Source organism: Microtus pennsylvanicus, chromosome 3 (assembly GCF_037038515.1).
Source record: "Microtus pennsylvanicus isolate mMicPen1 chromosome 3, mMicPen1.hap1, whole genome shotgun sequence".
Lineage (NCBI taxonomy): Eukaryota > Metazoa > Chordata > Mammalia > Rodentia > Cricetidae > Microtus > Microtus pennsylvanicus.
Genome location: NC_134581.1, coordinates 65489429 through 65503232, shown reverse-complemented (window position 1 = coordinate 65503232; position 13804 = coordinate 65489429). Strand labels below are relative to the sequence as shown.

The 13804-nt window shown below is 42.5% G+C and overlaps 1 protein-coding gene across 2 annotated transcripts in view; it reads right to left on the bottom strand.

The window, feature by feature from the left end:
• Positions 1-13804, bottom strand: part of Scaper (S-phase cyclin A associated protein in the ER) — a 329952-nt gene that overhangs the window by 12156 nt on the left and 303992 nt on the right. The window lies entirely within an intron of this gene.

Here is a 13804-nt window from a genome sequence, read left to right as displayed (position 1 = left end):
GGCACATAGGTTTCCAGTGCCTTAATCCCTTTCTTATTGGACATTTAAAATATATTTTCATAAAGATATCTTCTCAACATGTTCAAATAAAAGTGACTGGCAAGTTAAAACATTTTTATTGTTATTTTATGTGTATGGGTGTTTTGCCTGTTCACATGTCTGTGTACATATGTGGCTGGTGCAGGCAGAGGCCAGAAGTGTCAAGTTCCCTAGCACTAGAGTGATAGGAATTGAACCTGGGCCCTCTGGAAGAGCAGCTCATGTTCTCAATTGTTGAGTCAGTGCTGTAATTTGCATTTTAAATATGCAGTTGTTATGACATCGGGACTTAACTGCCTCTGGCTCCTCAGGTTTCCCATCCTCTGTGCTGGTACTCCCAGAAAAGGAGCGCGACTCATCCTCCTCTGCTGGAAATCTCTGCGACAGTTCCAGGGGTTTGACTCTTAGTGAATTTAACCACTTCCAGGCTTGTATTCACTTTAGAGACATCCTTGTGAACTTGATGAGAACATACTTTTTATGATCCATACATCTTTAGTGTACCTTTCTCCCAATGTGGTTACCTTTTAGTAGATTTTATTCTGGTAAAAACAGATAGTTTCTGGGGATGTTGGGCTGGGGGTTAAGCAACAGTTCTCTATGCAGCCCCTCTAACATACTTTCCGTGTTTTTCAGGCTGACATACTTTAACTGGAATTCTTGATTGGTAAATTGGTAATGAATTATCTATATAATGAGCACTCACACATCCTTTATCAGGGTATGGTCTGCTTGGGGACCTCTTAATTTCAGAGTACAGAACTGAATCAGAGTGGCAACTGTTCTCTTTCTAGGCAATGCTCACTTTAAGCCTAACCTTTGGTCTTAATTAAAAAAGTAAATGCTGTCATAGAAAATATGTCTAAATACTAATACTTGTTATGGCCCTGGTATAATTCTGTCAAAAAACTGATTAAAAGGAGGAAGAGGGAGGAGGAAGAAAGACAGGAAGTAAGTGGAAGTAGGAAAGTGGAGCAGAGGTTAGCCTGCAGACTCACACCTGTGTGACAGCAGCTGTCCCACTCAAAGGTCCCCAAGAGTCATACAAACATGGAGAGCAGCCCGACCTCCTCTCCCCTAAGAGGACTCCTTTTCTCCAACTGTGACCACCTGGGCTGCGCAAGATCAAGCAAGGAAGGAACAATGCCAGCAGGCCTCTTGGTAGGGAGATGAGAACGCCACCACACATCTGAGAATCTACAATGCTCAGAATGGGCTAAGGAGCTAACGGCCAGAGAACTCTCCGTTCTTACAGAGAGGGCCATCTTCCTGCATGATTCAGGCCGGTTAGCCCAGGAAAGTCTGCACACTGAATGCAGTGCAGCAGTTTACATTTCCGAAGCCAGTCCAAGAGAGCAGGGTTTCTGGTCTCCGGCAGTTCAGGATCAGCAAGTCTGGGAAGAGTGCTGCAGAGAAGGTGGTGAACTGACAACAGAAGGAAACAACAGGGACACAAATAAGAGAAGTGAGGATTAAAATGATTCCAAAAATAAAAGTTCAGAAGGTTGTCAAGAATCATCTTATGGAAGTTGAAATCTCTCTCTTTTCCCATTTGGTCTTGAGAGGATGACTATATTGTGATGGACTATCTTATTAATTATAATCAATTATCTTCACAATACTCCACACATTTAAAAATTACTTCTACATACACAATGATCCTCATATACCTGACATTGCAGAAGTAACTAGTTTCTTTCTTTCGTTTTTTTTTTTCTTTTCCAAGACAGGGTTCTCTATATAATAGTTCTGGCTGTCCTGGAGCTTGTTCTGTAGATCAGGCTGGTCTTAAACTCACAAAAATCCTCCTGCCTCTGCCTCTAGAGTGCTAGAATTAAAGGCAGGCTCAACCACACCTGGTTAGGAACTAATTTCTTAAGACAGCAAAAAAAATATAAAATAATATAAGAAGGTAGGAAGTTAAAATATTTCTTTAAAACTGATTGTAAATAGTTAATATCAAACACATATTACATTTTAAAGGTGACTTGATTACCTGAAAAATTCACTTTTTGAGGGGAATTGCACATTCCTGCCAGTATCAAAATGACAATACGAAGTCATAAGGTGCAGAAGGCTCATATGGTAGCTTCTCTACTCCTTCTATACATGTGGATTACAATCTATAAGCACTAGAGCAAAATCCACAGCTCTAGGGAATTCACCCACAAAAACAAAAACCAGAACTGACCAGAAACCCATTAAATTCTGATTTATCTATTTCCAAGAGGGATTCTGAACTCCCTACTTATTTAGGAGTAATCACAGAAATCTCTATTTTGTTTTATTTATGGACAATATTTCCCCCCTAAGAAGGACTTACAGCAAGTTTCTAAATATTTACTGCCACCAAATATTATTAGCCTCACATCTATCACTGACTTTAAGAGAAAATGACCATGGCTGGAGAGATGGCTCAGTAGCTAAGAGCACTGGGTGCCTTTGTCGAGGGCCCAGGTTCAGGTCCCAGGGCTCATGACATCCCACAGCCATCTATAACTCTAGTCAAAGGAGATAAGACACTCTTTGCTGGCTTCCTTGGGCACTGCATGCATGTGGTGCACAGACATACACGCAAGCAAAATACTCGTACACATAAAAATAAAATAAAGGAAAAAATAGACTGAGAGTGAGAAAGACTACGACAGACTGAAGTGGATCCTAATCGGCGAATGCCCCAGACTGTGCTGAGGACAGTGCCACTGCTACATGTCACTGTGCCTAGCGTAGTGCCTGGTAAATGATAGCTTTCCCCAAAAAAGAATGAATGAATTTGGCTTCTAAAACCAAGCTATAAATTAGCTTTTGTTTCTAAGTTATTTCAGGAGCTTGTATCTATCACATCAGAGCCCAGGGGCTGCTCACCAGAAAGCTTTCAAGGCCCTCAGTTAATTCTGTCTTTGGATCTGTAAGGGGAGATGACGGAGCTCTTTGGCATCTTGGCACAGTGGTGTAGGGAGTCAGATAGGTGTGTGCACATGCGCGTGCATATGTATGGAAGGGAGGAGCTTTGTTCAATATGCACTGAAAGCTGTCTGTCAGACTGAAGGGAAGAGCAGTTCTGTCCGTCAGTGTGGTGGTGTAAATGGAGCATAGGGGAATGAATGCAAATAGTTAAATCCCACCAGGGCAAATTCCTTGTGCCTACGAATTCCCAATTTGTTTTTTTCCTTTTCTTGTCGTAAGAGACAAGATGTCCTTAACACAGGGGCAAAATAGGTGTCTAGACATCTAAATTCATTAAAACAGACAGCTAAGAGAGTCTGTAAATCATTGTTATTCTAGCAGAGAAGAAGCAAAACAGTGTTGCATTCCTCTCTGCAGACCTGGGCCTACGCAATGCTGGAGCAGAGACAGCAGCTATAGTGGCCAGGTTTATCAGTTAGTGTCCTTGCCAGCTTGTCATACCTGCAACCAAGGTTCATGACGGGAGCAATAGGACAGGAATGTCCTTGAAGCCAGAAACGTCTCCATTATTTTAAAGAAGATGGCATGCCCAAAACACCCCCTTCCTCCTTTCTTTAATCCAATGCTGTGTGGGGCGGGTGGGAGAGGTGGCTTTATTTTATTAACATCCCAGTAGAAAAATGAGAAGGTTCCGTCCACATATCAAAGCTTATCAAATTACGATGGAGGCAAGGAAACCCAAATGTTTCTTTGTCTAGTCCTGCAACCATTTTCTCCCTTTCCAAACTTGGCTCTTTCATAGGTATTTCTAGGCTGGGGTTAACTGCAGAATTCTTGTAGACTATATAAGAGGTAGTAGCCTCTGAGCAGAAGACTTCTGAGTGGTGGTCTTGGATTCAGTGCTGTGTAGCAGCAGTAGAAAATCCAGGAAGGAGGAAGACAGAGGGGAAAAAATAGAGAGGAAGCCAGGGTCAAGAGAAACAAAATGTATAGTAGTTGGGGACTTGGTCTGACCTATATACTGCAAACTGGGTGGACTCCAGAGACGGGCCTCATCATGTAGGGAGTGCCTCTTTCTATTCCTATGGGAAAACTGAGAAGGCCCCTAACTACTCTCCTGAGGGAGGTCAGATATCTGCCAGAGTCACTAGCAGAGGAAAGGGAGAGCACCCCTGGGCAGGGTCTCTCACTCTGCTTCTGAGGGGAGAATAGTGACTCAGGACTATTGGTACTAGGTCTGGGTGCTGGGCATCCACTGTGGAGGGCTGACAACTACCGACCCATTCTCCAAATACTGGACTGTGAGCCATGTCTCACCAGGTCAGCCCCATGCTAATGGCACCAGAGACTCCTCATGTCCCAGAAGACAATCTCCAAGTCCTTGTCACCACATGTTCCTCATGACCTAGGCTCTGCCACATCTCAGGCTTAGGTCTTAGCTTTGCTCACATGCTACGCTCCAGTCATAATGAGCAGCCCGCAGCTCCTTACCTGCCAGGCTCTTTCATACCTCAGAACCTTTGCTTGTACGTTTTCATATGCATGTTCCCACCTTGTAACCCAGTGACTTCTGTTTTCATCTTATGTATCAGCACAAGCATTGCTTCAGTTGTGAAATATCTCTATTACAGATGTGAGTTGTTGTTCATTTTCTGTTTGAACCTCACTCTTCAGAACATTAGCAACATGAAGGCAAGGACTTGCTCTGTTTTGTGTCCCACTATCCTGGGTGTCAATCTTGCAATGTCTGCTGAAGGACGCCCAGGCTCAACACTAATGCCATGTGTCCGCTCTGTGGACTCCCCAAAAGACAGTCTGGACTGAAGGCATTCCTGTGTCTGCTCCGTGGACTCCCCAAAAGATAGTCTGGACTGTAGGCATTCCTGTGTCTGCTCCGTGGACTCCCCAAAAGACAGTCTGGACTGTAGGCATTCCTGTGTCTGCTCCGTGGACTCCCCAAAAGACAGTCTGGACTGTAGGCATTCCTGTGTCTGCTCTGTGGACTCCCCAAAAGACAGTCTGGACTGTAGGCATTCCTGTGTCTCTCAGTGCATGGTTTAAACCACGGTGGGCATTTAGTAAAAGCTGACAAATGGGAAGAATAACTGATAAATATCTAAAGGGCCAAAAATTCAAAATACTGGCATCTCCTCAAGAATAAACCGCCCTCTAGCCTTTTGTTGCCTGATAGAGACTCTTTTTGATTTTTCTTAAATCTTCTGTGAGGAAAAGAACTATAGTTTAAAATAAGCACATTCTAAATTCCTTTCAAACACATCCTGCAGCAGAAGCTTGTGCTAGACCAGCTCACACACTTGCCCAACACTACAGGTTCTACAATTCCTCAGGGATCACACAAGGCTCTGCCTCCACTTTGGCTCCCATCAGAGGAGGGAGGCCTTCTTCAGAGAGCACTAGCAGACTCATCACAGTCACCATCACTCTGAGGGACTAATTTGGGTTTTCTATGTGCTTATGTATCCACATCCCACTTGCCACTGGGATGCAGTAATATGAGGGAAGACTGTTTGCCAAAAGCTCAAGATAAGGCATGTGTGTGTGTGTGTGTGGGGGGGACCAGCTCTAAGGCAGGAAGCAAGTCCTTTTCTCTCTGGCTACTAAAGGGCAGTTGGCTGGATGGTCTCTGAAGTTTTCCAAGTTTCAAGTTCCCAGACATCACCCTGTCCTGTGTTATGAGCATGGGCACATAAACATGCTCTATGTTGCTTATACCTACAGATACTACATGTAAATAATGGTAAAAATGGTTAAGTGTAAAATACATATTTTTTTCTTAAAAAGAAATGAAAGAAATTATTACATGAAATATTCCAATTCAAACTTCAAAGCCTAGGGTCTGATAATTAAAATCCAGTCTCTAAAAAAATAAAGAACATACATATATACTTTCATACATATAGACAGGCAGAGATACAGAGATACGCACACACATACACAGAGAGAGAGAGAGAAAGAGAGAGAGACAGACAGACAGACAGAAGTGAGATTGATTCTGTTCTTTACAAATGGCAGGATGTAGGGAATGGGACAAGAGTAAGTGGAAGCCAGAATTTACTAGTGCCTTCAAACACAGATACTCCAGTGGTCCTTGCCAGCAGAACTGGGTGAGTGCTCCTTCCCATAAGCTGCTGTGTGGTGAGAATGGCAGGGTTAACAAATGCAGAGCACAGGCTGATAGGTTTTTCTGGCCATAACCTAACAGCTGCCAGAGACTATGGGTGCATTCCATGGAGCATTTATGGGCTCACCAGCACTAGTCTATGACAATTTTATTTAATCATAAAAATATAATAGTAGTCAAATCTTTTTGTAGTTTCAGTTTACTGCTTTCTCAAGTAAAATAAATGGTCTCTCAGATTTCTTCTGCTTTCATCTCTCTGCTCTAAGAATAGTAGGATAAGGTTCCAATTAAAGCCCATTAAATGTTCACATTGATTCATGTGAGCCGTTTCTAGTTTCTCTTCCTAACACAATCTCAATGCACCTCGCAGTAATCTCCGTGCTTTTCAGTTGGCTACACAGAGAGGAGATGTGTTTGGGCGTGAGGTCTTCGTGCCTCCCGCTTCTGTACCTACCTTCACTGCCTTCCAGACAAGCACACACTGCTGAGTTGTCAGGCAGGTCCAGCTGAACCAGCCATGCCAGACGGACTGGCCTAGGACTCCCTGGTGGCTGGGTCAGAGCAGTGTGTGAAATGACAGCCCAGAGGCCCAGCTATGGGAAGACAACCCTGTGCTTTGGGTCCAAGGAGGAACCTTGGAGGCAGGAGACAGAGATTTCTCCATCTTCTCAGCAGATGGGAGAAAATATCTGACAGCAGAGATAACCTACTTAAGATGGTAGAAAGTGTCAGAGCTGACTTGAGTGGACACAGGGGCTTTTCTCTTTAGGAGTAGGGAATCTGGAGGGAAACAACAATAGTTTTAACAATATTACAGGTTAGGCCGTGGAATATTCTAATCATTAATTCACTGTGTATACCAATCACATGACATGCTAATAATAGGATCTACATATCACAGATAAGGACATAGGTACTGGGAAGGCAAGTGGCTTGCCTAGGATCTCAGACTATAGAATGGAACAACTGTTAATATATTTACTCTGCCTGGTTTCAAAGCCCATCTTTCTTTCATCAGGCTTTAAGAGCAGGCTTATTAATAATTCCTTAAAGCAGGAACCTCATGAGGATTCCAGCACACCAGGTACTATGAGGGAGCAAAGAAACAGCAGATTATAAGGCTGTGATGGTTTACCTGTCAACCTGATTCAATTGAGAGCTGCTGAGGATATTAGTAAAGCACTTCTGTGTGTCTGTGTGGGTGTTCCCACAGATGCCTACCTCAGGGTCGGGAGGGCATGCCCTGGACGTGAGGAGCACCATCCCAGAGGCTGGGCCCAGATGACAGAACAAAATGGGAATAAGAACAAGACCATGAGCAGAGGAACAATCTCTGCTTCTTGCTTTCATAAAGTAAGCATGCCTACTTCTCCTAACTGTCCTCTAGACTCACACCACAAACCTGTCCTCTCTGAAGTTGTTTTTGAGGTATTTTGTCACATTGTCAACAACAGAAAATCAGGATCAAAAGGCGGGGTTGTTGCCAATGACCTGACCATTGGATTCATGAACCTTTGGAACTAGTTTATGGAGGGAATTTGGAGACACAGGCTTCAGAAGCAATAGAATACTGCAAGCAGGGCTTAACGGGCAATTCTGCCAAGAGCTGAGAATGTTGACAGGAATGTGGAGATTACAGACTGTGTTCATGGAAGTTTCAGATGAGAGTCAAGTACTCTGCTGGGAGCTGGGCTAGAACTCATGTGTGTTACATTCTGGTAAAGACTTACCTACATTTTATCCAAGCTCTGAGACTGTGGGATGAGGAGTTTAAAGTGATGGACTAATTAGTCTCGTGGAGGAAATCTGAGGCAGTCCAGCATTTAGGTTGTGATGTGGGTAGCATTGCCTGCTTTTAGACAAGTTTATAGTGAGAATTGGGGGCAAATGAAAGTGGGGAAAATTCTGAAAAGGTTGTGGACTGGCAAGAAAAGGAACACAGTTAAAGTTGCTAGCAAGGAAGGCATGGGTATTAAGGAAATTCATATCATTAAAAATAGACCAAATACTCGGCACTAGGGCAAAGTAAAGATGTCTTGAAGATACTTCAGGAATAAGGAGGACCATAGCCTTTCAAGGACAGGAATATAAAAGGGTAAACTCATTTGAAAGCCCTTGCTCTAATGAGAGAGCTCTGTAGACCTGCACACTCAAGGTCATCTCAGGACATGTGTGTCCACATCCAGCCCCCCACTCCACCCCAGGGATTTGAGTCCACTGTAGACACAGGTCAAGGCTAGGGGAGGGGTCACTACTGTTTGGCCCAGTGGCAGACTTTATCATACCTCAAGAGATGCTGGTTTTAAAGGTAAACTGGAGTTGTGGGGTCAGAGAGGCTTCCATCAAGATTTCAAAGGAAAGCCTGGGAGACCAGGAAATTTGTAGTAAGGCCAGAATCTCAGGAGAAGCCTTGAACGAATGATACATGAAGCTTTAAGAGTGGAGCTGAGGATGTAGTAGAGATTCAGGATATGAAAAATGCCAACAATGTGTAATGTCTGCTGAGAAAATTGGAGGGAATGAACATGGCCAGACAAAGAGCAAGGTCATGCGGGCTGTCAGCCAATAAGGGCATGGAGCTAAGGCTGCCTAAGTCCTTTGATGTCTATGCACCCATCAAAGAGCTTCCTTCTAAACCGACTCACAGAAAGTCAGAGATTTGTGATACTGCCACCAACCTCGGGAGAGAAGACCCACCTCAAAGATTTCTACTCCACAGCATGACACAACCAAACTGTAACCTGGCTAACAAGGTGGTATATAATTTTTATAACAGCCTCATGAATTAGGGCCATTGTCTCTGTCATAGCAGTGATGTCAACATTCAGATAGCCTGTTGTAGGCCAAGCACTCTCTGTGGGAGGAGGGGCTGAGATGAGACCATTGGCCTTTAGAGCTCCCTTCACACTGCTGCTTTCTCAAACACACAACTGGCCACACCCTGAACAAAGCTGTTTCCTTTGGGTCGCAAAGTCAGCAGTTATAGGTAGGACATTTTTTTTAGAAAGATAAATTATGATGATGAAGAAATGGCTAAAGTAAGTCTTAACTGAAAGCTTAGAAGATAGTTTGTCAGTAAGTAGAAGTGATGGATCTTTCAAAAGATGGACCAGTTTGACCTTATCATCTTACCATCCAATATTTGTTCAAGACATAGTTATCCTATGTGCCTGGCACTGCCATATGTACCATTAATGAGGAATTTGTTCTAAAGGTATTTAACGTTTTATCAGGGCAAAAAGACAAAATCAAGCAGATAAAGCAAACGAATTATCAGGGAAATAAATGAGGGTCAAGGAAAATAAATCACAGGAATTGAAAACAGTGACTGCATGCCTGGTCCAAGAATTAGAACCTTGGCAGGTACTCTGGTAACAGGACAGGGAAGAACCAACCGTTTGGAAGTGAGCACCCGAAATCATGCTGACCTCTGAGGATGGTTCTAGGCAGAAAGCAGCAGGGATGGAGGCCCTAGCAGAGAGAAGGGTGAGGCGTGCTTGAAGAACAGCCAGAAAGCCAGTGTAATTGGAGTATTTGTGTCACTATCCTTAAAAACAAACAGGGCTAGAGAAATGTTTGGGGGTTAAGAGCACTTATTGCTTTTTCAGAGGACTTGAGTTTGCTTCCCAGCACCCATGTCAGGTAGCTCACAACCACCTGTAACTCCAGCCAAGAGACCCCATTCCCATTTCTGGTTTTCTCAGGTACCCACATGAATGTGTGTATACTTACACACACACACAAAAAAAAAAAAAAAGAAAAAGAAAAGAAAATGATTAAATTTATCTCAATGTTGGGCTGGTGACAGCTTTTACATCTTAGAAGTGTAAATTCATCTGTTATAGCTGGAAGAAGCAAGAGCTTTTTACTGGCAGAGCTATCTTGCTGGCCTACTTAATTCTTTTTATAGACAGGAAACTGAAGTCTGGAGATGGGCAGTGACTTGCCCAGGACCACATACATATAGAAGGATCCCAGTACAACAATTATGGATCTTTCTGGGACAATGTTGATATAGTTTCCTTATTTCAGAAGACCTCAAGTGAAGGCTATACTTTTACAGTCGATCTCTGGGTGTTTTATTTAAAAACGTTCCTCAATGAACAAAGACACAGATTCAGAAAACTGTGATTTACCTGAGTTAAACTGATGAGAGTCTTGAACTCTCATGTTTTGTGCACATATGACACCCAGTAGACTTCTTCAAGTGGACCAAAGATACCTGAGGCCTGTGAACTCTACGAACAACATGTATCTGGGCTGGGCAATCCTTTGTCCATCTTTGGATGCTCTGAAGCAGGGACAAGTCTTAAAACAGACATGTAAATCATTAATCTTATGTCATTCCTATGGCTACACTAATCCACGGAAGTAAGAAAGCAGAGGCTTAGCACTGTGCAGGGTCACAGTGCTAGGGTGTCAAAGCCAGCCTATGCTTAGAATCACCATGGTATTTAGCTTTTTGCATGATTAAGTTCAAAATTTCAGTTGCAGAGTCATCCAAAGCCATTTAGAGCCTCCTTTTCTGAGACTGTGTCAGCCAGAGCAGAAGCACCTGGAGCAACCATGTCACATATCAGGAGGTAATCCCAGTAATGGTCCCTACACAACGAAGTGTGACAGTGTTAAGGTCTTGCTCTAAGTACTCAGGCTTGAGGCTGCATGCAGATTCCTGCACTGCCTGCTATCTGCTCTGCCTTGTTCCTTGGCAAGGCAGCCCCTATCAGGCCAGAAATTTCTTAGGATCTCTCAGGTGGTTTGTGGAGAAAAAAAACATGCCTAGTGACATATTGCACTGCACTAAAATTGTGTGGGGAAAACTCACAAATGATGAGGCAAGTGAAAGGTCTTTTTGTTTGGATCCCGTGAAGGGGGTGACTTTTCCTATAAATCACCAGAATTGGTGGCTGGCAAACTTCTTCATTCTAACACAGGCACATCACTATGTTTAGGCAAATATTACTTTTAAACAACAACAACAAACTTTCTTTGTTTGTTTTTTTTGGAAACAGGGTTTCTCTGTAGCATTGGGGCCTATCCTGGAACTCACTCTGTAGACCAGACTGACCTCAAACTCACAGAGATCTGCCTGCCTCTGCCTTCTGCGTGCTGGGATTAAAGGTGTGCATCATCACTGCCCAGCACAAATATTATTTTTAACGATCTACCTCAAGTCTCTCAAGTGGCCCTCAAGTACCATGTTTTTCTCTGGTGCTATAATATAATACCTGGCTCCAAAATGGTCCCATTACTGAAATTCCTGAGTTTTTCCATCTCATGAAAAGAACTGTAGCCATCATAAGGAAGAACATGCAGAAAGGCGAATGCTCATGTGGCAGATGAAGAATGAGGTGCTGACACCGGGAGAACAGGAAGGCCTTGAGTGGAGGACACTCTCAGCCAGCCCTCCATGGACCAGATGAGGCCAGTGCAGTGTACCAAGTAGGCGTTACCCAGGATTGATCATCTGCCTTTGAGGAAGACAAAGAGTAAGATAAGGATGTTTGCCTGGGACTTAGGCTAGCTCTGAGTGTTCCAGAGGCTGGACAGTGGTTCTGGAAACTGCTAGGCAAGTACTCTATTTCTACCTTAACTGGCATTCTCAAAACACACTGAAGCTAGGGATATAGCTCAGTAGAAAGGCTCTTGCCTACCATGTATGAGGCTCTGATTTGAGCCCTACCACTGCAAATAAATAAAATACAAATAAAATGAAACAAAATTCCACAAAGGGCAGTGAGATGGCTCAGCTAGTAAAAGTGCTTGCTGCCAAGCTTGAGTTCTCAGAACTTGAATGGTGAAAAGAGAGAACTGACTTCTACAAAGAGTTCTCTGATTTACACACACACACACACACACACACACACACACACACTAAAAAATAAATATAACACCACAAAGAAAAGGCTGAGGCTGCAGCTCAGTGGCAAAGCACCTGCTAAGCAACATGCGACAACCTTAACTGCAGATGGAATAAGATGAAGACATTACTTATGTGTACAGGAAAATGCCTGATACAAGCGCAACAGATTCCTTTCAGAAATTATCATAAAAAAATCTCCAGGCATGGTGATCACACATTTAATCCCACCATACAAGAAACAAAGGTAAGAGGATCTCTCTGTGAGTTGGAAATCAGCCTGATTTAATCTACGTCCTGGACAACCAGAGATACATAGTGAGATCCTGTCTCAAAAACCAAGAAACAAGCTGCGTAGTGGTGGCACATAGCATTAATCCCAGCACTTGGGAGCCGAGTCTGGCAGATCTCTCTGAGTTTGGGGCTAGCCTAGTCTACAGAGTGAGTTCTAGGATAGCCAGGGCTACACAGAGAAATTCTGTCTCGAAAAACCAAACCAAACTAAACCAACCAACCAACCAAACAAACAAACAAAAAATAAACAAAAACAAGAACAAACAAAAAGCTTAGGTCATCAAATGATCTGGAAGACAGTCATGACAGTCACATGGTCCCCCTGCCTGTTCTGGTCTTCCTAGAAGCCTCCAGGTGCTTCACACAAGTGCAGGGCAGATGAATACATGATCTATACCCCAGCTTGCTGAACTGTGGGTCGTGACCTTATTATGAGGTCACATAAACTACTAAAGTGACTGTGAAAAATGTGGCAACAGGAAAAGGTTTTCAACATGCAGTGATTAAAGATTAACGGGAATCAAATGTGATTATTCCAAGGTGATTCTGGCAGCATGTACAATACACTTTCACGACCACCTTGATTCTGAACATACAACACGTGCACATTTTCTACACAGGTCTTTATACCCCCAGCAACAAGAAACATATCTCAAACACCTTGGCTCAGATTCAAGCTATTATATTGGATATGAAATAAAGTGTTTTTTACAATACAACCAATGTTTTCTGCTCTTACAGAGACATAATGGTTTACTTACAGAAAACAAAGACTTCTAATATTTTCCTACTGTTATGTAAGTAATTAGAATATCTTTGAGTTGTATTGTGCTATAATGTTTGACTTCAAAAATTGCTGTTGGAGTTGCTGACTTGAGTTTCATAAAAAACTATGAAATTAATTTCTCTTCAGGTTAGGACAGAATTTCCAATAATTTCAAGGGCCCTGAAAATACTTTAAGAAATTTAATTTTGAGATTATATCTAATTACATTTCTCCCTTTTCTTTCATCCCTTCAAAGCCTTCTATATAGCCCCTCCTGCTTTCCTTCAAATTCGTGGCTTCTTTTTTTTCACTAATTGTCATTGCATGCACATATGTATTTGCATATATTCCTAAATACAACCTGATGAGTAATGTTACTTGTATATACGTTTTCAGGGTTGACCTTTCAGTACTGAACAGTTTGTATGCTCTTCCCTGTGAAAGGCTACCCTTCCTGCTAAATGGACTTTTGCCATTTTGCATTATATATGTGTGTTTGTGCGTGTGTGTGTATGTGTGTGTATATGATGGTCTTAATATTGATGATTATAAATAGCAATCAACTCTGAAAACCACTGAAGATGCTTTATGATCTACCGTATCAAATATTCAGCCAATATTTAATTATTTATGTAAAAATAATCTAATTAGTATGCACATCTGCTCTAGTTTCTAGTGAATAGTATGCTTACATGTATACCAAGGATGGTTTTAAATAAATTTCCTTACAACTTATTATCAGTAAATATTGTATTTCTATACCTATTTTATAAACCTATGCACTCAGGGTCATGGA